General features: G+C 45.1%; 3 non-coding genes and 1 pseudogene across 3 annotated transcripts; all 4 read right to left on the bottom strand.

The window, feature by feature from the left end:
• Positions 1 to 6,261: 6,261 nt before the first annotated feature.
• Positions 6,262 to 6,425, bottom strand: LOC132134463 (U1 spliceosomal RNA). The gene has a single exon (XR_009429595.1). It is a non-coding gene; the product is annotated as a U1 spliceosomal RNA (small nuclear RNA).
• Positions 6,426 to 14,438: 8,013 nt separating this feature from the next.
• Positions 14,439 to 14,602, bottom strand: LOC132134452 (U1 spliceosomal RNA). Its single transcript, XR_009429590.1, has one exon. It is a non-coding gene; the product is annotated as a U1 spliceosomal RNA (small nuclear RNA).
• Positions 14,603 to 22,725: 8,123 nt separating this feature from the next.
• On the bottom strand, positions 22,726 to 22,889 carry LOC132134446 (U1 spliceosomal RNA). The gene has a single exon (XR_009429585.1). It is a non-coding gene; the product is annotated as a U1 spliceosomal RNA (small nuclear RNA).
• Positions 22,890 to 23,240: 351 nt separating this feature from the next.
• Positions 23,241 to 23,417, bottom strand: LOC132134458 (U2 spliceosomal RNA; annotated as a pseudogene).
• Positions 23,418 to 27,621: the final 4,204 nt, after the last annotated feature.

Genomic DNA, 27,621 nt, shown 5'->3' with positions numbered 1-27,621 from the left:
AAAGAGTAACATCGTCCATGTATAAGGCACAAGTCGCTGTCAGTCCACCCGTCCCAGGAACGTCCAGTCCTTTGATCCATTTATCCTTTCTCAAGATCTGTGCCAGTGGCTCGATACAAGCCACAAACAGGAGAGGAGATAAAGGACATCCCTGACGGACACCACTGTGTATGTTCACAGTTTTGGAAAGATGCCCGTTTACAAGGAATTTGCTGACTAGTCCCTTGTACAGCAGTCCCACCCAGGCTACAAACCTCTTTGGAAAACCCATTTTTTGCAGTACCTGAAAAAGGTACTGGTGCGAGACTCGGTCAAATGCTTTTTCAAAGTCCAAATTTAGGACTACTAGCCGAATATTTCTGTCTCTCGCATAACAGATGGCGTCTCTGATCAGCACTAGGCTGTCTGTTATCTTTCTTCCGGGCACAGAACAAGCTTGATCCGGGTGAATCACGTCCTCTAAAGCCATTGACATGCGTGTTGCTAAAATTTTGCTAAAAAGTTTATAATCAAAATTTAAAAGTGTTATGGGTCTCCAGTTTTTTAAGTCAGTCCGGTCACCTTTTTTGTGAAGTAAAGAAACTATCCCTATTCTAAAACTGTCTGGAAGTCTGTCGAGGGTCTCAAACTCTTTAAAAACTGTCAAAAGCTCTTGTCCTAAAATGTCCCAAAATGTTAGATAAAACTCTAGGGGAAGTCCATCCACTCCTGGGGACTTCCCCTTCTTAAAACCTCCAAGAGCTTTTTGGATTTCTAAGATGTTAAAATCTTGGGTTAAAATCTCATTTTGACAGTCAACCCTTTCCTCAATAAAATTTAAAACTTCTTTTGCAGTGTCAAAGTGTACCTTTTTAAAACTATATAATGCCCCATAACATTTTTCCACATCCTCTAAAATCTCTTTTGTTGTGTTAACCTCCCTATCCCCTGTTTTAACCCTGGTTAACCCCCCACCCCTTGTTATTATTTTCTTAAAAAAATATCTGGTACACTTTTCGCCTTCTTCTATTTCTCTCTCTTTACTTCTTAAAAGGACCCCTTTACTTTCTATATTGGCTAAAACTGACATTTCTTTTTTTACTTCCTGAATTTCCTCGTTAAAATCAAAACCATTATTTAAAAGATTAAAATACCTTTGTAGTCTTTTCTGGAACCCCAACATGCGTTTCTTTTCCCTACTCTTCTTTTCTTTCACTATCTTTCTAAAAAACTGTCTTGTCCGGTCCTTTACCATCTCCCACCACTGTGCACGTGTATCGTAAAAGTCTTGGAGGTTCTGCCATTGGCTGAACTGTTCCCTATATTCTAAAACTATATCCTTGTCTTCCAACAGGGAACAGTTCAGCTTCCACAGCCCTCCCCCTACCGTCACACCCATGGGCAGTGAAAGGGTGCAAGACAGCATCATGTGATCAGAGAAAAAGAGGGGGGTTAATGTAGCATCGGTCGGCGGGCAGTCCCTTGTAAAAACGTAGTCGATTCGAGAGGCTTTGGTACCATCACCACTGAACCAGGTGAAGCCCTCCTCTCTTTGATGCAAAATTTTAAAACAGTCGACTAAATTAAAATCTCTGACTAAACCCTGCAATAAAACCGACGTTTTGTCCACTCTAAAATCCTCCCCTACCCTTTTCCTGTCTGTTTTGGATAAAACACAATTAAAATCCCCTGCTACCATTAGGGGGGCCCTACCTAGCATGTGGGGTTGCAAGTCTTCTAAAAGCTCATATCTTTCATTCTTTTCCGTAAAACCATATACATTAAGAACATTAAAATCCCTGTCTAAAAAGGTCAGATTTACTAAAAGTGCCCGGCCTTGCCTCACCACAGTGCTGCCCTTCACCAAGATGTTAGGATTATTAATTAAAACCGCAACTCCGTCATTTTTGTTAAAATTTGATCCGCTCCATATGGAGGCTCCTGCGGACCATAGCTCCTCCATTTTCTTGTACCTAGTTAAAAAGGGCAGAGAACACTCTTGTAATAAAAACAAATCTGACTTAAAAGATTTTAAAAGGGACAAAATACTCTGTGCTCTAATGGTGGACCTCACACTTCTTACATTGATAGTAGAGATGGTGAGGGCCATGAGCAGTAGGGTTAAAAAGGTATAAGACATTTAAAACAGAAGACAGTAAAAAGACTACAAAGATACGATTAAAATCATGTTATATCTTGTTGCATTTGCCTTTCCTTTTCCTCAGACGAGCTGGGATCAGGAGGGCAAATGCCTGTCGCTTCAGAGGCCACAGAGGAAACCTCTTGTGGCTCTTTTGGCGATGATGCTGTTAGCTTAATGTGCAAAAAGGATACCTCATTGGGGGACTCTAGGGGCCACATGCGCTCCAGATCTACCGAATCGATACTATCAAGCTTATATGCTGCCCTAGATTTTTTCTCCTCCGTTACAATCAGAGGAGACCCCGCAGGTCTTTTTTGCACCTGAGCGTTAGGGAGTGAACACTCTGTCTCACTCCCGGTAGATTCCTGCACCCCATCCGAAACTGTTACTTGTGAGGAATTGTTTTTTTCCTCACTTTCCTCTCCTTCCATGACCATTTCCTGTTCCGTTGCCTCCGCCCCTGTGGCCGTCCCACTTCCTCCTTCCTGCCCAATCCCTGAGGCCGGCTGGGAATTTGAAATTCCCGCCAAAACCTCAGGGACCGCCTCCTCTTTCCTTTGTTCATTCGTTTGTTGCCCATGTGGGGCGGCCATTTTGAGCTTGTTGGCAAAACTTTTAGGGCAGTCTCTGTAGAGGTGGTTTGTTTCTCCACAAAGATTGCACCGTCTGCCATTGGTACAATCATCAAACTGTGACCAATTTCTCTACACTTCCCACATACTAACTCTTGGCATGCTTCAGCGAGATGACCAAACCTGCAACCCTTCCTGCAGAGTTTGGTATGTAGCCTCTGTTCTCTCCGAGCACAATCATGGAAGGCAGATGTTTCAGGCCCTGGTAGCCCCCAGCGTCTTCCCATTGTTTAATGGGAATTCGCCAGAAGCATGTCCAAATGCCATCTTCATCTAACACTTTGACAGGCTGGCCTCGAACAGTGCAAAATCTACCCAACCAAACATAAATATCATCTCCAGTCACTGTTTCATTGAACATCCTTACAATCACAGTTTTAAGTGTGTTATCAGAAAGTTTCTCGACAGTGAACATGGAGAACTGGGCTTTGACCCTCTGGAGTCTAAGGGTATTTTTGGGGCCTGGAGAAGTTTTGTCATGCCTTGACATTTGTGCTTTTTTCAGTTTCTTATAAATATCTAAATGGGTAAAGACTAATCTCACTGTAATCAGCACAAACTGGGCTGTAATAATATGTGAAATGCATGTATGTACATGATTGTGTTTTTGAGAAAAAAAATATTATGCGTGGTTAGTGAAAAACTAAAAATGTTAAAACGCTTGAATAAGGCAAAAAAACACATAAAGAACAATGGTTCCCGGGATTTTTGAGAACTGGAGCTTGTAGCCTAGAATTTTTCTTTCTAAATGATGTGAAAATCATCTTGTTTACTCACTCACAGAAAACAATATATTGCTTAAAATTTTCTAAGACACTTTTTGTTGGTAAAAGTCAAATGCGAGTAGGCGTCAACTACCATAAATATCATTGTGATTTACACCTGAGAAGACAAAGGCCTGCATAATGAGCTGCATAATGAGCCTCTCAGTCATCTGTGCCACTGTGAGTGAGGAGTTACAAGAGAGAATGTGAGAACAAAATAAATCTATATAATTTTATGTTTGTAGTTTATTAAGAATATATTTAATTATCCCACAACATAATTTAATATCCACTTGGGGGAGCAGTTAAACAGTTTATTAGAAACAATCAAAGCTGACTTTCAAACAAATTGTTTGGCATGCTTACTCCAGTCACACAATCCTTCAGAAATCCTTTTAACAATCTTATTTTCTACAAAAAAAAAAAAAAAAAACGTTTGTTGTTATTATTATCATCATTATTATTAATGTTGAAAAGAGCTGAGAATATTTTTCTGGGTTTTTAGGGGGAATAAATGGAAAGAAAAGCATTGTTTTTACATTTGTTACAGTTATCTATTTGTTACATTTATATTATTTACATCAAGCTTTCGAAGGGTATAGTGTTGTATATTGTTATTGAAACTTCATAATGTTTCACTTGATTATATATTTAGTCAGGAATTATAGTTCGGAAAAAGTCTAACTAGTAAAACGTTTACACGTTATGTGAAAACTAGTACAAGTATATAAATAAATAAAAAGAGACTTACTCGTGTTTATGATCTCTGCTGAATAAAGTGCTTCATTCTTTTTTTCTGAGGAAATCCATTTCTCAAATCCTCAACCACATCACATCTTTTTGGGGTGAATTATGTGTTATTTCTATCATCGCGAAGCAAACAGTAAAATAAAAAAAACTTGAACAGTCTGGCTGCTTTTTCTTCTGTGTGGGCGTATTCAAGCTGCGCGCTTCAGTTTGAATCTGAATAGCGCGTTCAGCGCGGGGGCGTGGTCACATTAGATATAATGAAGGGAGACATGAAAAACAGACATCGCGTTGTTTTCATATGGATTAATTTATCACAGAATATCTGTTTTCGGCGGCACTTGTTTAGTTTAAAAATAGACATGTCAAGCTTTCTATAGATATCTCTCTCATGTATTTTCGTTGAGTATTCACGGAGTTACAGTTCATTTAAATGACGTGTTTGTAAAAGAAGATCAGCGCAGACAAAGGCTGCAGACAGCGCACCTTGTTTGTTATCTTTATTTTATAAGTGCACAAAGTTTTGTTGTTATTATGTATGTATCCAAAAAAAAGTAGACCCTTTACAGATTCGATTGATGTATTGCTCTTATCTGTACGATTAAAACTGAAAGTGTAATTTAAGTTCTTTTCGGGGTTATCAGGAGAAAATGACTCAAAACGCGTATCCGCGTTAATCGACTTGATAGGGTTAACTGAATCAAACCTTTGCCAAAAGTCATTAAGCAGGGAAGCGGTTTGTTTAATTTGATTAAACATCAAATCCTTTGTTCAAGGGCAGAGTCATCAAACAATTCAGGTCGTCAGACCTAAAAGCTAAGGTCTTTTGGATCAGCTTGCTGGAAAAGTCCATACGGGACATTCCAAGGAGCTTCCCCTCAACCTGCCTGAATAAAAAACACACGCTGTGGTGCTAAAAACTTAAAACAACAATAAATACAATAATAAATAACCAAATAAATAATTAAAAGACCTTACCTTAAAACTTGTTTTAGCCCGAAGCAGCAGAGTTCAATGTACCTCTCGAAGTGGTGTGACTCAAGATATAAAAAGATCTCTAGTCAGGAAACCTCCAAGAGGCGATCGCAGTCTCAACCGTCCGACAAGATACGTGATCTTAGCCAAAAGGCAGAGAAGCGATGCCGCTAAGACGCAGCGGGGAGGAAGCCGGACACGGCGATGCCCATCTCGGCTTTGGTTAGTCTGGGGGACCTAAAAACGCTGGGGGATGGTAGTACCCTCCCCTGTCTGCAACGTCACCGGGCCTCGTCACGCTCGGCCTGACGCTGGCACTGCAGCGACGGAAAGTACGGCATCGCTCGTAATTCCCAAACGGTTCGTCGCAGAGCCACGTGCCTTATGTCATGGGAATCCTTGGCTCGAGCCGAACCAGACGCAGGTCTCAGATTGGCTCGTCGCTCTGACAAAATTTTCGGGTATTTGGGATTTTGTCGAAAACCTTCTTTTGCAACCTAGCGCCAGGTATTTGGCCCAGTCCCACCCAAAGCAGCACAGAAAGCTTCTTTGGAGTCTGCCTGTCAATAATCATCCCAAAAAAGTGGAAATTTCCATTCACCTTGGCGAGGGGACCTCAAAACGTGCTAAGGTGGCGTGTCTGAGATGGCTCGAATGGCTATAACTCCAGGAAGGAATGAGATCCCTTCACCCAAATCGGCACACCTGTGCAGGGGCTCAGTCAGAGGCCAGGTAAAAAAAGGGCGCTGCGACAGGCCACTCGGTGGCGCTGTAAGCGACAACAAAACTAATACCAATTGAAAAAGGACAACCAAACAACATGGAGACAGCTACAGCTAAGCTGCAGTCAGTCCAATCGACTTTCAAAGTAAGGTCTGTGCTAACTGGCTGAGCGTAACTGACTTTGTTTCACAGGCGCACAACACATACCTCGCATGTGACAGAACTCCCCATTCTGAAACGCAAAAAAAAACGCAAAACGCAAAAAAAAACCTCTTCTGCTTTGTTTCACCAACAATTTCAGGGGAGAGCGCGAACGCAGTCCCCCACTACCATAAATTATGCAGTCGAGATTCCCGCATTTGGGGAATTCGCAGGGGTCAGCATGGCCGGAGTGCAAAGGGCAAGCCTCGCCCTGGGTGAACCGCCTTCTTGATCATGGTGTCTCCCCTGCCAGGTAAGTATGAAGGCCCAGGCGGTCAGCCAGAGGTATGATTTGCGTCTCTACCGTCCACACCAACGGTTAGCCCTTCTCCAGGAAAGGAAGGATGGGTGCCTTCCGTTACTGGCCTGGAAACTGCCAAGCTCATGGGCCGGGGCTTCCCAACGCCGGTTTTAGATGACTCTCTTTAACCAAACACACCTGATTCGGTGCATCACCTCGTCTGTGAAAGACCTCAGGTGGGTGCATCGTTCATGGAAGAGTCCAAGACCCCAGGAGGGCGCATCAGGAAAAAAGTTCGCAATACACCACAGCATGGTAGATCTCATTCCTTGTTGCAAATACAGTTGCTATTTAATGAAAAGTGAGATACGCACCACATGTGGTGCACATGTGTGCCAAAATTCAACGCTCATTTTTGTAAGGGATAAAACTTACAAAAATGGATTCCTCTGAGTGCCCTGAGTACAGTACAACTGTTTTCTCTAGGCCTCATAAAAAAATTTCTTCCGACTTCCACCCCCCTCGAGCTGCCTTTTCTAGCCAGGGAGCGTGCACCCTGGCCGGCATGGATGAGTAGGTACGAGGGGGGTGGATGGTACTATTTTTTTGCTAATATCTCCGCGAAGCGGTGGAACCCGGGGCTGAAATTCGGGGGATCCTTAGAGGGTCGAGGGGCCTACCGTATGCAACCACCCTCGAGTTCCTGGGTGGTCCAGTTCCTGAGTTATAATGGTTCAAATTCCACATTTTGGGGGGCCGTAACTCGGACCCCCAGGGTCATAGGGACATGGGGCTAGTGTCGTCGGATAGAGCTCCCAAAGGTCTAATTTTGACCAGAGTTTGGTGTTGTTTCTCCTCTTTTCGAGTGAGTTATGGCCAGTCAAATTTTGGGACTTTTTGCATTTGCGGGTCCATATCTCTGGCTCCCGGGGGTCTATCGACTTGGGGGAGGTGGCTTCAGAGAGGGCCCTTTGAGGGCTATCAAGTCACCGAGTTTCAAGTTGCTAGGTCTCTTCCTTCCATTTGACTATCAAAAATGTGGGGGGCCATAAATTCGCCCCCCGGGGTGTTATGGATGGGGGGACAGCTGTGTTCGGTAGGCCTTCTGGAGGTCTTACTCCGTCCCGAGTTTGGTGCAGTTTGGCCCCGTTTTGGCCGTTTTGACCCCCGGGGTCATAGGGACATGGGGCTAGTGTCGTCGGATAGACGGCCCCCTGGTCTGACTTTTTTCTATGCATATTTCTACAGTATAATGGGATAAAACTTACAAAAATGGATTCCCTGAGTGCCCTGAGTACAGTACAACTGTTTTCTCTAGGCCTCATAAAAAAAAAAATTTCTTCCGACTTCCACCCCCCTCAAGCTGCCTTCTCTAGCCGGGGAGGGTGCACCCTGGCCGGCATGGATGAGTAGGTGCGAGGGGGGTGGATGTCATTAGTCATTAGACTAGAAAATGAATGGGAAATAGACTGGTAAGGGACCAAGGTAATTTACAGTTTATTAGAACAAAAGTGGAATGAGAAATAGACTGGTAAGTGACCAAGAAAATAGTTCCATTTGTAGTTTCTTAGACTAGAGGTGGTATGAAAAATAGACTGGTAACTGAATCAAGGAAAGAGTCATATTTGTAGTTTATCAGACTAGAAAATGAATGAGAAATAGACTGGTAGGTGACCAAGGAAATAGTACTATTTGTAGTTTATTAGACTAGAAGTTGAATGAGAAATAGACTGGTAAGTGATCCAAGGGAATAGTCCCATTTGTAGTTTATTAGACTAGAAAAAGAATGAAAAAAAAACTGGTGAGTGAATCAAAGGAATAGTCAAATTTGTAGTTTATTAAACTAGAAGTGTAATGAGAAATAGACTGCAAATTGTGCTCTCTAATGTATTAGACTCAAAGTTGTATTAACAGACTACAAATGGGACCTAAAAAGTTATATAAGTAACCAATGCTTGGGCAGTGTCCCTTGCATTCATCCTTTTGCAATTCATCCTTTAGTGTTTTAACAAAAGTAGATATGGCTTTGGACGACTGTCCCTTGTGCTTTCGTGGCTATAATCAGCTAAGCCAACACCTTCGTGTCTTTCACAAGGTGCGGAATGTGAAGGAGCGCAAGCTTCTCCTATCCATTGCTTCTGGGAGAGCTTCTCACGGCGGTACCGGCAGCTGAGGAAGTGGTCAAATCCCACCCCCTCTAGGCAGGTTGCACGGGCAACACATAGTCTGCTATCGGCCCTCGACAGCCATGGGGAGGAGGAGTGCTCAGAGTCGCAGGTTGACAGACTAGATGAAGAGCCAGCCACCAGGCCTGAGGCAGAGCCAGCCACAGGACCCGAGGAGGAGGTCGCCGGGCCTTCAAAGAAGGCCCACTCCTCCGATGCACCATACCCCTTTCCGGACCACTTGCCAGCCCTAAGTGAGTATGACACTTGTCACTTTGATAACACCATACAATAACTTTCATTAATAAATCTCCTATTTGTAGATTATTAGACTAGAAGTTACCTGAGAAATAGACTGGTAAGTGAACCAAGGAAATAATCTCATTTGTTGTTCATTAGACTAGAAGTTGAATTAGAAATAGACTGGTAAGTGAACCAAGGAAATAGCCCCATTTATAGTTTGTTAGACTACAAGAGAAATGAGAAATAGACTGATAAGTGACCAAGGAAATAGTACCATTTGTAGTTTATTAGACTAGAAAATTATAGTAATATAATTATACATATACACACACATATTATGTATGTATATATATATATATATATATATATATATATATATATATATATATATATATATATATATATATATATATATATAATTTATTATATATTTAATTTAATTTAATTTAATATAATAATAATAATAATGATGTTTGTTAGTGTTTACCTCTTAGTTATCGACCTGACTCACCTGGTCCTTCTCTTGTGCTTTCTTTTTGCAGATCAGCTCATTGAGGAGTCCAGGGCCCACTGGGAGGGCATCAACCCCACTCCGAAATTAATAAATAATGTGTCCTCAAAGATTTTTAGAATAAAAATTTTTATTTCATATATGTCAGCTGGCCAGACCAATCTGGCCAGCTTGATGTTTTTGGACAACAGGGCAAAGGTCCGGTCCTGGCTGTCTTTTTTAAGGAAATGCAATATTGCAGAGCCAACTGTGCACCATTACCTAAAAAATGTGGCACAGTTCCTCAAATATCTTAATGAGACCCCGCCGCCCACATGCCGGCTCTCCCGTGTGGCTTTCATTGGGATTAGGAGGGAAATCCAGAACTTGACCCGCCCAGTAAAGCGCAGCGTGGCAGTCCACGAGCTGGCTGTAAAACAAGCCAAGGAGGCCCGCCTGATCCCTAAAGCCACACTGCGAGCTTGCCGGGACTCTGCCAAAAAAATTTTTCTGAGATTCTGGGTAAGTTTTTGAATCCTTTCTCCTCTCATTATTTGGCGATCAATGTGATCCTTTATGCTTCTCTTTTTTTCTGTGAAGATCGTCTGAAGACTAGTCCTGAGAAAAAGGACCAATGGTCTTTTTATGGACACCTCACCACTTACTGGGCCAGCATTTATGGTCACCGTGGAGGGGTGTTCCAAAATGTAACAATTAAAGAGGTGGAGGATGCCCGTGCGACAGCTACAGAAGGCCACTTTGTCATTAATGTGAGTGGTTCTCTTTCTCTCTGTCTCTCGTTGTCCACATGGTTTTCTTTAAAATAAAGCTCAGCTTATGCCACTTCTCACTGTTTCTAAAGATATCAGCCCACAAGACCAACCAGGCCTTTGGATCAGCCCAGCTGGCCCTGGACCAGGAGGAGTATGGGTGGCTTGAGGAATTCCTTTCACTCCGGTCCAACTTGGTAGGGGGACGAGTTGCAAACTATTTCTTCTTTACCTCAAAGGCCAGCTCCTGCAAAAACTTGAACAAGTATTTTCAGGATGCGTGGGCGAGCATGGGGTTACCAGGCACACCCACATTTACTGATGTGAGGACTGCCATCGCCACCCATGTAAGCATTCCTGTACTTGTTCCGGCTTTATGAGTTTCTGGTGTGTTTTTTTCTAACTCTTTGCCTATGCTGTTCTCTCTCCAAAAAGGCAAAGAACACTCACTGCCCGGAAGATAGGCACAAAGTGGCACAGTTCATGTGCCACGACACCACCACAGCTGACAGGTTTTATGCCCTCAACCTTAATGCAAAGCAGGCAGCAGAACACCGTCGCCTCTTTGATACAGCTGTGGTGGGTGAGGAAGCTGATAGTCCAAGGCAGCAAGGTGCCAAGAGAAGAAAGACGACAAAACCCCACAAGATGCCAGCTGAGGAAAAGTCCTCATCCACCAGCCCAACGCTCTCCGACAGCCCTCCCGATGCCGAAGAAGGCCAGAAGTCTGGGAAATCTGCTTCAGTAAGTACAATTTCCCATGGATTGGTTTAACTGTTTGTGACAAGTAGACATGTTCACTAACACTTTGCCTTTCTTATTATTTCTATAAGGAAAGAAGCACATTAATGAAGATGGTCCTCAGACGCAGACTGATGGTGAAGAACTCCCCACTTAAATCACCACAGGAAATAGCGTCTAAAAAGCTGGTGCAGCAAGTAAAAAAAGAGACTGGAGAAATTAAAAAAAAAATCCCCGTAAATAATTTATGTAGCTATTTAAATTGTTTGTTTTGATATTTGTTATGATAATTGTTCTACTCCTTTTATTTCTACGATAAAAAAGTAAGGTTATCTTTTTATTTGTTTTGATAGCCTGTTCCATTTTTCTTTTTTCTTTTTTTTTGTAAATAGTTATAGTTAAGGTTAATATCAGTTTGCTCTGAATCTTTCTGAACATGTTTATTTATTTATTTTATTTTTCTTATATAATGCATTTATATAAATGCGACCACCCTCGAGTTCCTGGGTGGTCCGGTTCCTGAGTTATAACGGTTCAAATCCCACATTTTGGGGGCCGTAACTCGGACGCCCGGGGTCATAGGAACATGGGGCTGGTGTCGTCGGATAGAGCTCCCAAAGGTCTAATTTTGACCAGAGTTTGGTGTTGTTTCCCTTCTTTCCGAGTGAGTTATGGCCGGTCAAATTTTGGGACTTTTTGCATTTGCGGGTCCATATCTCTGGCCCCCGGGGGTCTATCGACTTGGGGGAGGTGGCTTCAGAGAGGGCCCTTCGAGGGCTATCAAGTCACCAAGTTTCAAGTCGCTAGGTCTCTTCCTTCCATTTGACTATCAAAAATGTGGGGGGCCATAACTCCGCCCCCGGGGTGTTATGGATGGGGGGGGCAGCGGTGTTCGGTAGGCCTTCTGGAGTTCTTACTCTGACCCGAGTTTGGTGCAGTTTGGACCCGTTTTGGCGGAGTTACAGCTTGGCAAAATCTGTGACATTTTGGTTACCAAATAACCAAAATCCAACATTTTTTCTATGCATATTTCTACAGTATAATGGGATAAAACTTACAAAAACGGATTCCTCTGAGTGCCCTGAGTACAGTACAAGTGTTTTCTCTAGGCCTCATAAAAAAATTTTCTTCCGACTTCCACCCCCTCGAGCTGCCTTTTCTAGCCAGGGAGGGTGCACCCTGGCCGGCATGGATGAGTAGGTATGAGGGGGGTGGATGGTACTATTTTTTGCTAATATCTCCGCGAAGCGGTGGACCCCGAGGCTAAAATTCGGGGGATCCCTAGAGGATCGAGGGGCCTACCGTATGCGACCACCCTCGAGTTCCTGGGTGTTCCGGTTACTGAGTTATAACGGTTCAAATTCCACATTTTGTGGGGCCGTAACTCGGACCCCCGGGGTCAAAGGAACATGGGGCTGGTGTAGTCGGATAGAGCTCCCAAAGGTCTAATTTTGACCTGAGTTTGGTGTTTTTTCCTCTCTTTTTGGGTGAGTTATTGCCAGTCAAATTTTGGGACTTTTTGCATTTGCGGGCCCGTATCTCTGGCCCCCGGGGGTCTATCGACTTGGGGGAGGTGGCTTCAGAGAGGGCCCTTTGAGGGCTATCAAGTCACCGAGATTCAAGTTGCTAGGTCTCTTCCTTCCATTTGACTATTAAAAATGTGTGGGGCAATAACTTCGCCCCCCGGGGTGTTATGGATGGGGGGCAGCGGTGTTCGGTAGGCCTTCTGGAGGTCTTACTCTGACCCGAGTTTGGTGCAGTTTGGCCCCGTTTTGGCAGAGTTACAGCTTGGCAAAGTCTGTGACATTTTGGTTAACATTCACCACAATTTTGGATATGTCCGCAAATGTTCCGGATGTTATCCGTGGTCATTCCGTGAATATAATGGTCAAATGAACAAATAGTGGGTTCGTGGGACCCAGGGTGGGGGTCCGCAAGTGGTCCGCAGATGATCCGCAGTCATTGTGTGAATATAATGGTCAAATGGACAAATACAGGGTTCGTGGGACCCAGGGTGGGGGTCCGCAAGGGGTCTGCAGATGATCCGCAGTCATTGTGTGAATATAATGGTCAAATGGACAAATAATGGGTTCGTGGGACCCGGGTTGGGGGTCCGACGGGGGTCCGCATCGGTTCCGTGGTCATTCTGTAACTTTAAAGGTCAAATGGACAAATATAGGTTTCGTGGGCAAAAAAATCGTACACCCCCCATTCGTGTAAATGCCACTGTTTTAAACCTGAGGTGTACTGCTCCGTGCGCCACCCTATGGAGAAGTGCTGAATGGCATGTAGGGGCCTCAAATTTGGGTGGGCTTCCGCGGGGCCCCTCGGGGGTCCAGATCCACCTGCGCCGGTCAGGGGTCTCCCGTGGGCCGGCGCGGTCCGGCAGACATCGACGCCGCGTCCGTCAAAAATTTTTTGGGGTCAGCGCGCAGGTCCCCTTAACCCACGTACACGAGCCCTCAAACTTATACCTGAATGGACGCTCCAAAAAAAAAAGGACTTTCTGGAGAAGTCAAGACGTGACATTCCTAGGAGCTTGCCATTCACCTCTTTAAAATAAAAGCGCACGCTGTGGTGCCTCCGCACGCCGGCACGGGCAGCCGACATGATGGAGGCACCAACAGCCTAGAAACTTAAAACAACAATAAATACAATAATAAATAACCAAATAAATAATTAAAAGACCTTACCTTAAAACGTGTTGGAGCCCGAAGCAGCAGAGTTCAATGTACCTCTCGAAGTTGTGTGACTCAAGATATAAAAAGATCTCGAGTCAGGAAACCTCCAAGAGGCGATCGCAGTCTAAACCGTCTGACAAGATACGTGATCTTAGCCAAAAGGCCGAGAAGCGATGCCGCTAAGACGCAGCGGGCAGGAAGCCGGACACGGCGATGCCCATCTCGGCTTTGGTAAGTCTGGGGGACCTAAAAACGCTGGGGGATGGTAGTACCCTTATGTAATGGGAATCCTTGGCTCGAGCCGAACCAGACGCAAGTCTCAGATTGGCTCGTCGCTCTGACAGAATTTTCGGGTATTTGGGATTTTGTCGAAAACCTTCTTTTGCAACCTAGCGCCAGGTATTTGGCCCAGTCCCACCCAAAGCAGCACAGAAAGCTTCTCTGGAGTCTGCTTGTCAATAATCATCCCAAAAAAGTGGAAATTTCCATTCACCTTGGCGAGGGGACCTCAAAACGTGCTAACGTGGCGTGTCCGAGATGGCTCGAATGGCTATAACTCCAGCAAGGAATGAGATCCCTTCACCCAAATCGGCACACCTGTGCAGGGGCTCAGTCAGAAGCAAGGTGAAAAAGGGCGCTGCGACAGGCCACTCGGTGGCGCTGTAAGCGACAACAAAATTAATACCAATTGAAAAAGGACAACCAAACAACATGGAGACAGCTACAGCTAGGCTGCAGTCAGTCCAATCGACTTTCAAAGTAAGGTCTGTGCTATATTCGAACTGAACCACCCACCAGGGTCCGATTTTTCAAGAGCGTAACTGACTTTGTTTCACAGGCGCACAACACATACCTCGCATGTGACAGAACTCCACATTCTGAAACGCAAAAAAAACCGCAAAACGCAAAAAAAACCTCTTCTGCTTTGTTTCACCAACAATTTCAGGGGAGAGCGCGAACGCAGTCCCCAACTACCATAAATTATGCAGTCGAGATTCACGCATTTGGGGAATTCGCAGGGGTCAGCATGGCCGGAGTGCAATGGGCAAGCCTCGCCCTGGGTGAACCGCCTTCTTGATCATGGTGTCTCCCCTGCCAGGTAAGTATGAAGGCCCAGGCGGTCAGCCAGAGGTATGATTTGCGTCTCTACCGTCCACACCAACGGTTAGCCCCCCTCCAGGAAAGGAAGGATGGGTGCCTTCCGTTACTGGCCTGGAAACTGCCAAGCTCATGGGCCGGGGCTTCCCAACGCCGGTTTTAGATGACTCTCTTTAACCAAACACACCTGATTTGGTGCATCACCTCGTCTGTGAAAGACCTCAGGTGGGTGCATCGTTCATGGAAGAGTCCAAGACCACAGGAGGGCGCATCAGGAAAAAAGTTCGCAATACACCACAGCATGGCAGATCTCATTCCTTGTTGCAAATACAGTTGCTATTTAATGAAAAGTGAGATACGCACCACATGTGGTGCACATGTGTGCCAAAATTCAACGCTCATTTTTATGCAAATTCTACAGTACTATGGGATAAAACTTACAAAAATGGATTCCTCTGAGTGCCCTGAGTACAGTACAACTGTTTTCTCTAGGCCTCATAAAAAAATTTCTTCCGACTTCCACCCCCCTCGAGCTGCCTTTTCTAGCCAGGGAGCGTGCACCCTGGCCGGCATGGATGAGTAGGTACGAGGGGGGTGGATGGTACTATTTTTTTGCTAATATCTCCGCGAAGCGGTGGAACCCGGGGCTGAAATTCGGGGGATCCTTAGAGGGTCGAGGGGCCTACCGTATGCAACCACCCTCGAGTTCCTGGGTGGTCCAGTTCCTGAGTTATAATGGGTCAAATTCCACATTTTGGGGGGCCGTAACTCGGACCCCCAGGGTCATAGGGACATGGGGCTAGTGTCGTCGGATAGAGCTCCCAAAGGTCTAATTTTGACCAGAGTTTGGTGTTGTTTCTCCTCTTTTCGAGTGAGTTATGGCCAGTCAAATTTTGGGACTTTTTGCATTTGCGGGTCCATATCTCTGGCTCCCGGGGGTCTATCGACTTGGGGGAGGTGGCTTCAGAGAGGGCCCTTTGAGGGCTATCAAGTCACCGAGTTTCAAGTTGCTAGGTCTCTTCCTTCCATTTGACTATCAAAAATGTGGGGGGCCATAAATTCGCCCCCCGGGGTGTTATGGATGGGGGGACAGCTGTGTTCGGTAGGCCTTCTGGAGGTCTTACTCCATCCCGAGTTTGGTGCAGTTTGGCCCCGTTTTGGCCGTTTTGACCCCCGGGGTCATAGGGACATGGGGCTAGTGTCGTCGGATAGACGGCCCCCTGGTCTGACTTTTTTCTATGCATATTTCTACAGTATAATGGGATAAAACTTACAAAAATGGATTCCCTGAGTGCCCTGAGTACAGTACAAGTGTTTTCTCTAGGCCTCATAAAAAAAAAATTTCTTCCGACTTCCACCCCCCTCAAGCTGCCTTCTCTAGCCGGGGAGGGTGCACCCTGGCCGGCATGGATGAGTAGGTGCGAGGGGGGTGGATGTCATTAGTCATTAGACTAGAAAATGAATGGGAAATAGACTGGTAAGGGACCAAGGTAATTTACAGTTTATTAGAACAAAAGTGGAATGAGAAATAGACTGGTAAGTGACCAAGAAAATAGTTCCATTTGTAGTTTCTTAGACTAGAGGTGGTATGAAAAATAGACTGGTAACTGAATCAAGGAAAGAGTCATATTTGTAGTTTATCAGACTAGAAAATGAATGAGAAATAGACTGGTAGGTGACCAAGGAAATAGTACTATTTGTAGTTTATTAGACTAGAAGTTGAATGAGAAATAGACTGGTAAGTGATCCAAGGGAATAGTCCCATTTGTAGTTTATTAGACTAGAAAAAGAATGAAAAAAAAACTGGTGAGTGAATCAAAGGAATAGTCAAATTTGTAGTTTATTAAACTAGAAGTGTAATGAGAAATAGACTGCAAATTGTGCTCTCTAATGTATTAGACTCAAAGTTGTATTAACAGACTACAAATGGGACCTAAAAAGTTATATAAGTAACCAATGCTTGGGCAGTGTCCCTTGCATTCATCCTTTTGCTATTCATCCTTTAGTGTTTTAACAAAAGTAGATATGGCTTTGGACGACTGTCCCTTGTGCTTTCGTGGCTATAATCAGCTAAGCCAACACCTTCGTGTCTTTCACAAGGTGCGGAATGTGAAGGAGCGCAAGCTTCTCCTATCCATTGCTTCTGGGAGAGCTTCTCACGGCGGTACCGGCAGCTGAGGAAGCGGTCAAATCCCACCCCCTCTAGGCAGGTTGCACGGGCAACACATAGTCTGCTATCGGCCCTCAATAGCCCTGGGGAGGAGGAGTGCTCAGAGTCGCAGGTTGACAGACTAGATGAAGAGCCAGCCACCAGGCCTGAGGCAGAGCCAGCCACAGGACCCGAGGAGGAGGTCGCCGGGCCTTCAAAGAAGGCCCACTCCTCCGATGCACCATACCCCTTTCCGGACCACTTGCCAGCCCTAAGTGAGTATGACACTTGTCACTTTGATAACACCATACAATAACTTTCATTAATAAATCTCCTATTTGTAGATTATTAGACTAGAAGTTACCTGAGAAATAGACTGGTAAGTGAACCAAGGAAATAATCTCATTTGTTGTTCATTAGACTAGAAGTTGAATTAGAAATAGACTGGTAAGTGAACCAAGGAAATAGCCCCATTTATAGTTTGTTAGACTACAAGAGAAATGAGAAATAGACTGATAAGTGACCAAGGAAATAGTACCATTTGTAGTTTATTAGACTAGAAAATTATAGTAATATAATTATACATATACACACACATATTATGTATGTATATATATATATATATATATATATATATATATATATATATATATATATATAATTTATTATATATTTAATTTAATTTAATTTAATATAATAATAATAATAATAATGTTTGTTAGTGTTTACCTCTTAGTTATCGACCTGACTCACCTGGTCCTTCTCTTGTGCTTTCTTTTTGCAGATCAGCTCATTGAGGAGTCCAGGGCCCACTGGGAGGGCATCAACCCCACTCCGAAATTAATAAATAATGTGTCCTCAAAGATTTTTAGAATAAAATTTTTTATTTCATATATGTCAGCTGGCCAGACCAATCTGGCCAGCTTGATGTTTTTGGACAACAGGGCAAAGGTCCGGTCCTGGCTGTCTTTTTTAAGGAAATGCAACATTGCAGAGCCAACTGTGCACCATTACCTAAAAAATGTGGCACAGTTCCTCAAATATCTTAATGAGACCCCGCCGCCCACATGCCGGCTCTCCCGTGTGGCTTTCATTGGGATTAGGAGGGAAATCCAGAACTTGACCCGCCCAGTAAAGCGCAGCGTGGCAGTCCACGAGCTGGCTGTAAAACAAGCCAAGGAGGCCCGCCTGATCCCTAAAGCCACACTGCGAGCTTGCCGGGACTCTGCCAAAAAATTTTTTTCTGAGATTCTGGGTAAGTTTTTGAATCCTTTCTCCTCTCATTATTTGGCGATCAATGTGATCCTTTATGCTTCTCTTTTTTTCTGTGAAGATCGTCTGAAGACTAGTCCTGAGAAAAAGGACCAATGGTCTTTTTATGGACACCTCACCACTTACTGGGCCAGCATTTATGGTCACCGTGGAGGGGTGTTCCAAAATGTAACAATTAAAGAGGTGGAGGATGCCCGTGCGACAGCTACAGAAGGCCACTTTGTCATTAATGTGAGTGGTTCTCTTTCTCTCTGTCTCTCGTTGTCCACATGGTTTTCTTTAAAATAAAACTCAGCTTATGCCACTTCTCACTGTTTCTAAAGATATCAGCCCACAAGACCAACCAGGCCTTTGGATCAGCCCAGCTGGCCCTGGACCAGGAGGAGTATGGGTGGCTTGAGGAATTCCTTTCACTCCGGTCCAACTTGGTAGGGGGACGAGTTGCAAACTATTTCTTCTTAACATCAAAGGCAAGCTCCTGCAAAAACTTGAACAAGTATTTTCAGGATGCGTGGGCGAGCATGGGGTTACCAGGCACACCCACATTTACTGATGTGAGGACTGCCATCGCCACCCATGTAAGCATTCCTGTACTTGTTCCGGCTTTATGAGTTTCTGGTGTGTTTTTTTCTAACTCTTTGCCTATGCTGTTCTCTCTCCAAAAAGGCAAAGAACACTCACTGCCCGGAAGATAGGCACAAAGTGGCACAGTTCATGTGCCACGACACCACCACAGCTGACAGGTTTTATGCCCTCAACCTTAATGCAAAGCAGGCAGCAGAACACCGTCGCCTCTTTGATACAGCTGTGGTGGGTGAGGAAGCTGATAGTCCAAGGCAGCAAGGTGCCAAGAGAAGAAAGACGACAAAACCCCACAAGATGCCAGCTGAGGAAAAGTCCTCATCCACCAGCCCAACGCTCTCCGACAGCCCTCCCGATGCCGAAGAAGGCCAGAAGTCTGGGAAATCTGCTTCAGTAAGTACAATTTCCCATGGATTGGTTTAACTGTTTGTGACAAGTAGACATGTTCACTAACACTTTGCCTTTCTTATTATTTCTATAAGGAAAGAAGCACATTAATGAAGATGGTCCTCAGACGCAGACTGATGGTGAAGAACTCCCCACTTAAATCACCACAGGAAATAGCGTCTAAAAAGCTGGTGCAGCAAGTAAAAAAAGAGACTGGAGAAATTAAAAAAAAAATCCCCGTAAATAATTTATGTAGCTATTTAAATTGTTTGTTTTGATATTTGTTATGATAATTGTTCTACTCCTTTTATTTCTACGATAAAAAAGTAAGGTTATCTTTTTATTTGTTTTGATAGCCTGTTCCATTTTTCTTTTTTCTTTTTTTTTGTAAATAATTATAGTTAAGGTTAATATCAGTTTGCTCTGAATCTTTCTGAACATGTTTATTTATTTATTTTATTTTTCTTATATAATGCATTTATATAAATGCGACCACCCTCGAGTTCCTGGGTGGTCCGGTTCCTGAGTTATAATGGTTCAAATCCCACATTTTGGGGGCCGTAACTCGGACGCCCGGGGTCATAGGAACATGGGGCTGGTGTCGTCGGATAGAGCTCCCAAAGGTCTAATTTTGACCAGAGTTTGGTGTTGTTTCCCTTCTTTCCGAGTGAGTTATGGCCGGTCAAATTTTGCATTTGCGGGTCCATATCTCTGGCCCCCGGGGGTCTATCGACTTGGGGGAGGTGGCTTCAGAGAGGGCCCTTCGAGGGCTATCAAGTCACCAAGTTTCAAGTCGCTAGGTCTCTTCCTTCCATTTGACTATCAAAAATGTGGGGGCCATAACTCCGCCCCCGGGGTGTTATGGATGGGGGGGGCAGCGGTGTTCGGTAGGCCTTCTGGAGTTCTTACTCTGACCCGAGTTTGGTGCAGTTTGGCCCCGTTTTGGCGGAGTTACAGCTTGGCAAAGTCTGTGACATTTTGGTTACCAAATAACCAAAATCCAACATTTTTTCTATGCATATTTCTACAGTATAATGGGATAAAACTTACAAAAACGGATTCCTCTGAGTGCCCTGAGTACAGTACAAGTGTTTTCTCTAGGCCTCATAAAAAAATTTTCTTCCGACTTCCACCCCCTCGAGCTGCCTTTTCTAGCCAGGGAGGGTGCACCCTGGCCGGCATGGATGAGTAGGTATAAGGGGGGTGGATGGTACTATTTTTTGCTAATATCTCCGCGAAGCGGTGGACCCCGAGGCTAAAATTTGGGGGATCCCTAGAGGATCGAGGGGCCTACCGTATGCGACCACCCTCGAGTTCCTGGGTGTTCCGGTTCCTGAGTTATAACGGTTCAAATTCCACATTTTGTGGGGCCGTAACTCGGACCCCCGGGGTCATAGGAACATGGGGCTGGTGTAGTCGGATAGAGCTCCCAAAGGTCTAATTTTGACCTGAGTTTGGTGTTTTTTCCTCTCTTTTTGGGTGAGTTATTGCCGGTCAAATTTTGGGACTTTTTGCATTTGCGGGCCCGTATCTCTGGCCCCCGGGGGTCTATCGACTTGGGGGAGGTGGCTTCAGAGAGGGCCCTTTGAGGGCTATCAAGTCCCAGAGTTTCAAGTTGCTAGGTCTCTTCCTTCCATTTGACTATTAAAAATGTGTGGGGCAATAACTTCGCCCCCCGGGGTGTTATGGATGGGGGGCAGCGGTGTTCGGTAGGCCTTCTGGAGGTCTTACTCTGACCCGAGTTTGGTGCAGTTTGGCCCCGTTTTGGCAGAGTTACAGCTTGGCAAAATCTGTGACATTTTGGTTAACATTCACCACAATTTTGGATATGTCCGCAAATGTTCCGGATGTGATCCGTGGTCATTCCGTGAATATAATGGTCAAATAGTGGGTTCGTGGGACCCAGGGTGGGGGTCCTCAAGTGGTCCGCAGATGATCCGCAGTCATTGTGTGAACATAATGGTCAAATGGACAAATAGTGGGTTCGTGGGACCCAGGGTGGGGGTCCGCAAGTGGTCCGCAGATGATCCGCAGTCATTGTGTGAATATAATCGTCAAATGGACAAATACGGGGTTCGTGGGACCCAGGGTGGGGGTCCGCAAGGGGTCTGCAGATGATCCGCAGTCATTGTGTGAATATAATGGTCAAATGGACAAATAATGGGTTCGTTGGACCCGGGTTGGGGGTCCGACGGGGGTCCGCATCGGTTCCGTGGTCATTATGTAACTTTAAAGGTCAAATGGACAAATATAGGTTTCGTGAGCAAAAAAAACGTACACCCCCCATTTGGGTAAATGCCACTGTTTTAAACCTGAGGTGTACTGCTCCGTGCGCCACCCTATGGAGAAGTGCTGAATGGCATGTAGGGGCCTCAAATTTGGCCTTTTTGACGCCGCGTCCGTCAAAAATTTTTTGGGGTCAGCGCGCATGTCCCCTTAACCCACGTAGACGAGCCCTCAAACTTATACCTGAATGGACGCTCCAAAAAAAAAAGGACTTTCTGGAGAAGTCAAGACGTGACATCCCTAGGAGCTTGCCATTCACCTCTTTAAAACAAAAGCGCACGCTGTGGTGCCTCCGCACGCCGGCACGGGCAGCCGACATGATGGAGGCACCAACAGCCTAGAAACTTAAAACAACAATAAATACAATAATAAATAACCAAATAAATAATTAAAAGACCTTACCTTAAAACGTGTTGGAGCCCGAAGCAGCAGAGTTCAATGTACCTCTCGAAGTTGTGTGACTCAAGATATAAAAAGATCTCGAGTCAGGAAACCTCCAAGAGGCGATCGCAGTCTAAACCGTCTGACAAGATACGTGATCTTAGCCAAAAGGCCGAGAAGCGATGCCGCTAAGACGCAGCGGGCAGGAAGCCGGACACGGCGATGCCCATCTCGGCTTTGGTAAGTCTGGGGGACCTAAAAACGCTGGGGGATGGTAGTACCCTCCCCTGTCTGCAACGTCACCGGGACTCGTCACGCTCGGCCTGACGCTGGCACTGCAGCGACGGAAAGTACGGCATCGCTCGTAACTCCCAAACGGTTCGTCGCAGAGCCACGTGCCTTATGTAATGGGAATCCTTGGCTCGAGCCGAACCAGACGCAGGTCTCAGATTGGCTCGTTGCTCTGACAGAATTTTCGGGTATTTGGGATTTTGTCGAAAACCTTCTTTTGCAACCTAGCGCCAGGTATTTGGCCCAGTCCCACCCAAAGCAGCACAGAAAGCTTCTCTGGAGTCTGCCTGTCAATAATCATCCCAAAAAAGTGGAAATTTCCATTCACCTTGGCGAGGGGACCTCAAAACGTGCTAACGTGGCGTGTCCGAGATGGCTCGAATGGCTATAACTCCAGGAAGGAATGAGATCCCTTCACCCAAATCGGCACACCTGTGCAGGGGCTCAGTCAGAAGCAAGGTGAAAAAGGGCGCTGCGACAGGCCACTCGGTGGCGCTGTAAGCGACAACAAAATTAATACCAATTGAAAAAGGACAACCAAACAACATGGAGACAGCTACAGCTAGGCTGCAGTCAGTCCAATCGACTTTCAAAGTAAGGTCTGTGCTATATTCGAACTGAACCACCCACCAGGGTCCGATTTTTCAAGAGCGTAAAAATCGGTGAAAGCGTTGTTTCACAGGCGCACAACACATACCTCGCATGTGACAGAACTCCCCATTCTGAAACGCAAAAAAAAAAAAACCTGGAAAAAACCTCTTCTGCTTTGTTTCACCAACAATTTCAGGGGAGAGCGCGAACGCAGTCCCCCACTACCATAAATTATGCAGTCGAGATTCCCGCATTTGGGGAATTCGCAGGGGTCAGCATGGCCGGAGTGCAATGGGCAAGCCTCGCCCTGGGTGAACCGCCTTCTTGATCATGGTGTCTCCCCTGCCAGGTTAGTATGAAGGCCCAGGCGGTCAGCCAGAGGTACGATTTGCGTCTCTACCGTCCACACCAACGGTTAGCCCCCCTCCAGGAAAGGAAGGACGGGTGCCTTCCATTACTGGCCTGGAAACTGCCAAGCTCATGGGCCGGTGCTTCCCAACGCCGGTTTTAGATGAATCTCTTTAACCAAACACACCTGATTCGATGCATCACCTCGTCTGTGAAAGACCTCAGGTGGGTGCATCGTTCGTGGAAGAGTCCAGGACCCCAGGAGGGCGCATCAGGAAAAAAGTTTGCAATACACCACAGCATGGCAGATCTCATTCCTTGTTCTGCTATTCGACACAATAAACGGCAATCCCCAAAAAGGGAAAGCACACCGTTCCTGGAGACACTGCAATACCAGGCCGATGCTTGGAGTGGACGGAGCAAGCCCCGGCTCCAGCTCCGTGATCTAAAAATCCATTTAATATGTAGTCCCCGGATGGGGGACGTATCAGATATTAAACTGATAAGAACAGATTTTTTTTCTTTCAAAAAAGTTTTATTGTCACGAGTTACATTTTTTCCATTTGCATTTTTACTTTCACACACATTTTTCTTTTCAAGCACACATTAAAACAAGCCATATAATATATAATAAATACACATGGTAAAATGAAAGAAACAATCATTGTTAAAAAACATTTGATTAAAACCACAGTGTTTTGCTTGTTTTTAAAAGGCCATATTTGGGGTGTGTTTAAAAGGTGCGATTGGTTTCAAAAGTAAAATACAAATTTAAAAAAGCAAACAAGCCTCATATGCATGTTAATAAAACCAATTTTATTGATAAAACACAATAAAAACCAATTTATTGGATAAAAACCAATAAAAAAAACCATCTGTTGTGCAAGACCGGGGGTGAGTCCTTATCAAGTCGGTCTTCACCCCACTCTCCAGAACAGGGACATGAGATGCTACTTTACGGGCTCAGCGGAGATCCCCTCTCCTCCGGCCCGCTGGCCCGCTGTTCCCGTAGCCAGAATGGTGAGGGTGCATCTACGGGCAGCCAGGGTCGGTGCCTGCCGGGACCCTCTCTGTGCGACCCCGGCCCCCCCGTCCGAATATCGTCGTCCGGTACCCCTGCAGCATTGATGTTACCTTTAGCTCGCATGCATTGAGGGTTACCGTAACGCGCTTCCCCACCAGCAGGTTTCTGGTGGCCCAGATGGCATCCTTGATGACGTTGAGGGTGAGCCAGAGCGAGGTAAATTTCTGTGCCGTCAAGTCCTTCAAGCCCCGGCCCACCCCAAGGATGGCGAGCTGGTACCCGAACTGGGCCCCACCTGCTGGTAGGCACGGGAAATACAGGGGGCCGGTCTTGGCCCACAGGGCCCGCGCAGTGCTGCAGTCCCAGAGCAGGTGGTGGACGGTCTCCGGGGAATTGCAGCCGGACCGAGGGCAGATGGGGTTTTTGGCCATGCCTCTGGAGTGCATAACCGCCCTGACCGGGAGGATCTCATGAGCCACCATCCACGATAAGTCCTTGTGCCTGTTCTGGAGAGCAGGGTGAGCCGCATTCCGCCAAACTTGTTTGGCCTCACTTAGTGTGAGGCCCGGAACTGGACTCACCGGTTCCCGGTCCTGCACAACAGAAATGAGAGACTTGTGTTTAGTTAAAATGGTGACATCTTCACTCTCTAAAAGGTATTTCTTTAAAAACTTTTTTATAAAACTGTACTCTTTAGGCAAGTTAAAAGACACTGGGGTTTTCAAATCTACTGGTAAAATTTTCAAAGTTCTTAGGTAAGACCCCATCCAAAATCGCGCCATTGCAGCCGTCTTGTTTTCTTTGGATGGGGTCATGGCATAACTGATGTGCAGGGCGGTGAAGCAGCTGCCTAAAAACAGGTGGGGGTCTGGGAGGCCTTTTCCACCGTTCTCTGGCCTTTTCTTGACTGTCTCCCTCTTCAGGCGCTCCCACTTGGACCCCCACAGGAAGTAAAACACCGCCCTCTCCAGTTTCACCTGGAACTGCCGAGGGGGGCTAAAAACAGAACAAACAAGTAAAATCAGAGGTAAAATCACAGATTTAAAAATTAAAATTTTACCTTCAATCGTCAACTGTCTTAGTCCCCAAAACCCTAGTATTTTCCTAACTTTCCCTAGCAAGTCAGTCCAGCTTTCCCATCCTCCACCCTCTTTATCAAATTTAACACCTAAAATTTTAAAATCGTTGTCTTTAAAAACCAAATCAAGTCCTCCTGTGTCCACGTCCCCCCACGGCCCGAAGAGCTGGGCCTCAGACTTGTTTCTATTGAGTTTGGCGCCCGAGGCCCGACCGTACCAGTCAGTCAAGTCCAGTGCTCTTCGTATAGATAAAATGTCTGTGGTTAAAAGAGTAACATCGTCCATGTATGTTCACAGTTTTGGAAAGATGCCCGTTTACAAGGAATTTGCTGACTAGTCCCTTGTACAGCAGTCCCACCCAGGCTACAAACCTCTTTGGAAAACCCATTTTTTGCAGTACCTGAAAAAGGTACTGGTGCGAGACTCGGTCAAATGCTTTTTCAAAGTCTAAATTTAGGACTACTAGCCGAATATTTCTGTCTCTCGCATAACAGATGGCGTCTCTGATCAGCACTAGGCTGTCTGTTATCTTTCTTCCGGGCACAGAACAAGCTTGATCCGGGTGAATCATGTCCTCTAAAGCCGTTGACATGCGTGTTGCTAAAATTTTGCTAAAAAGTTTATAATCAAAATTTAAAAGTGTTATGGGTCTCCAGTTTTTTAAGTCAGTCCGGTCACCTTTTTTGTGAAGTAAAGAAACTATCCCTATTCTAAAACTGTCTGGAAGTCTGTCGAGGGTCTCAAACTCTTTAAAAACTGTCAAAAGCTCTTGTCCTAAAATGTCCCAAAATGTTAGATAAAACTCTAGGGGAAGTCCATCCACTCCTGGGGACTTCCCCTTCTTGAAACCTCCAAGAGCTTTTTGGATTTCTAAGATGTTAAAATCTTGGGTTAAAATCTAATTTTGACAGTCAACCCTTTCCTCAATAAAATGTAAAACTTCTTTTGCAGTGTCAAAGTGTACCTTTTTAAAACTATATAATGCCCCATAAAATTTTTCCACATCCTCTAAAATCTCTTTTGTTGTGTTAGCCTCCCTATCCCCTGTTTTAACCCTGGTTAACCCCCCACCCCTTGTTATTATTTTCTTAAAAAAATATCTGGTACACTTTTCGCCTTCTTCTATTTCTCTCTCTTTACTTCTTAAAAGGACCCCTTTACTTTCTATATTGGCTAAAACTGACATTTCTTTTTTTACTTCCTGAATTCCTCGTTAAAATCAAAACCATTATTTAAAAGATTAAAATACCTTTGTAGTCTTTTCTGGAACCCCAACATGCGTTTCTTTTCCCTACTCTTCTTTTCTTTCCCTATCTTTCTAAAAAACTGTCTTGTCCGGTCCTTTACCATCTCCCACCACTGTGCACGTGTATCGTAAAAGTCTTGGAGGTTCTGCCATTGGCTGAACTGTTCCCTATATTCTAAAACTATATCCTTGTTTTCCAACAGGGAACAGTTCAGCTTCCACAGCCCTCCCCCTACCGTCACACCCATGGGCAGTGAAAGGGTGCAAGACAGCATCATGTGATCAGAGAAAAAGAGGGGGGTTAATGTAGCATCGGTCAGCGGGCAGTCCCTTGTAAAAACGTAGTCGATTCGAGAGGCTTTGTCACCATCACCACTGAACCAGGTGAAGCCCTCCTCTCTTTGATGCAAAATTTTAAAACAGTCGACTAAATTAAAATCTCTGACTAAACCCTGCAATAAAACCGACGTTTTGTCCACTCTAAAATCCTCCCCTACCCTTTTCCTGTCTGTTTTGGATAAAACACAATTAAAATCCCCTGCTACCATTAGGGGGGCCCTACCTAGCATGTGGGGTTGCAAGTCTTCTAAAAGCTCATATCTTTCATTCTTTTCCATAACCATATACATTAAGAACATTAAAATCCCTGTCTAAAAAGGTCAGATTTACTAAAAGTGCCCGGCCTTGCCTCACCACAGTGCTGCCCTTCACCAAGATATTAGGATTATTAATTAAAACTGCAACTCCGTCATTTTTGTTAAAATTTGATCCGCTCCATATGGAGGCTCCTGCGGACCATAGCTCCTCCATTTTCTTGTACCTAGTTAAAAAGGGCAGAGAACACTCTTGTAATAAAAACAAATCTGACTTAAAAGATTTTAAAAGGGACAAAATACTCTGTGCTCTAATGGTGGACCTCACACTTCTTACATTGATAGTAGAGATGGTGAGGGCCATGAGCAGTAGGGTTAAAAAGGTATAAGACATTTAAAACAGAAGACAGTAAAAAGACTACAAAGATATGATTAAAATCATGTTATATCTTGTTGCATTTGCCTTTCCTTTTCCTCAGACGAGCTGGGATCAGGAGGGCAAATGCCTGTCGCTTCAGAGGCCACAGAGGAAACCTCTTGTGGCTCCTTTGGCGACGATGCTGTTAGCTTAATGTGCAAAAAGGAAACCTCATTGGGGGACTCTAGGGGCCACATGCGCTCCAGATCTACCGAATCAGAACTATCAAGCTTATATGCTGCCCTAGATTTTTTCTCCTCCGTTACAATCAGAGGAGACCCCGCAGGTCTTTTTTGCACCTGAGTGTTAGGGAGTGAACACTCTGTCTCACTCCCGGTAGATTCCTGCACCCCATCCGAAACTGTTACTGGTGAGGAATTT

Source organism: Carassius carassius, unplaced genomic scaffold (genome assembly GCF_963082965.1).
Source record: "Carassius carassius unplaced genomic scaffold, fCarCar2.1 SCAFFOLD_102, whole genome shotgun sequence".
Taxonomy (NCBI): domain Eukaryota; kingdom Metazoa; phylum Chordata; class Actinopteri; order Cypriniformes; family Cyprinidae; genus Carassius; species Carassius carassius.
The sequence above is the reverse complement of the archived record's forward strand: the minus strand, read 5'-3'. Positions and strand labels throughout refer to the sequence as shown.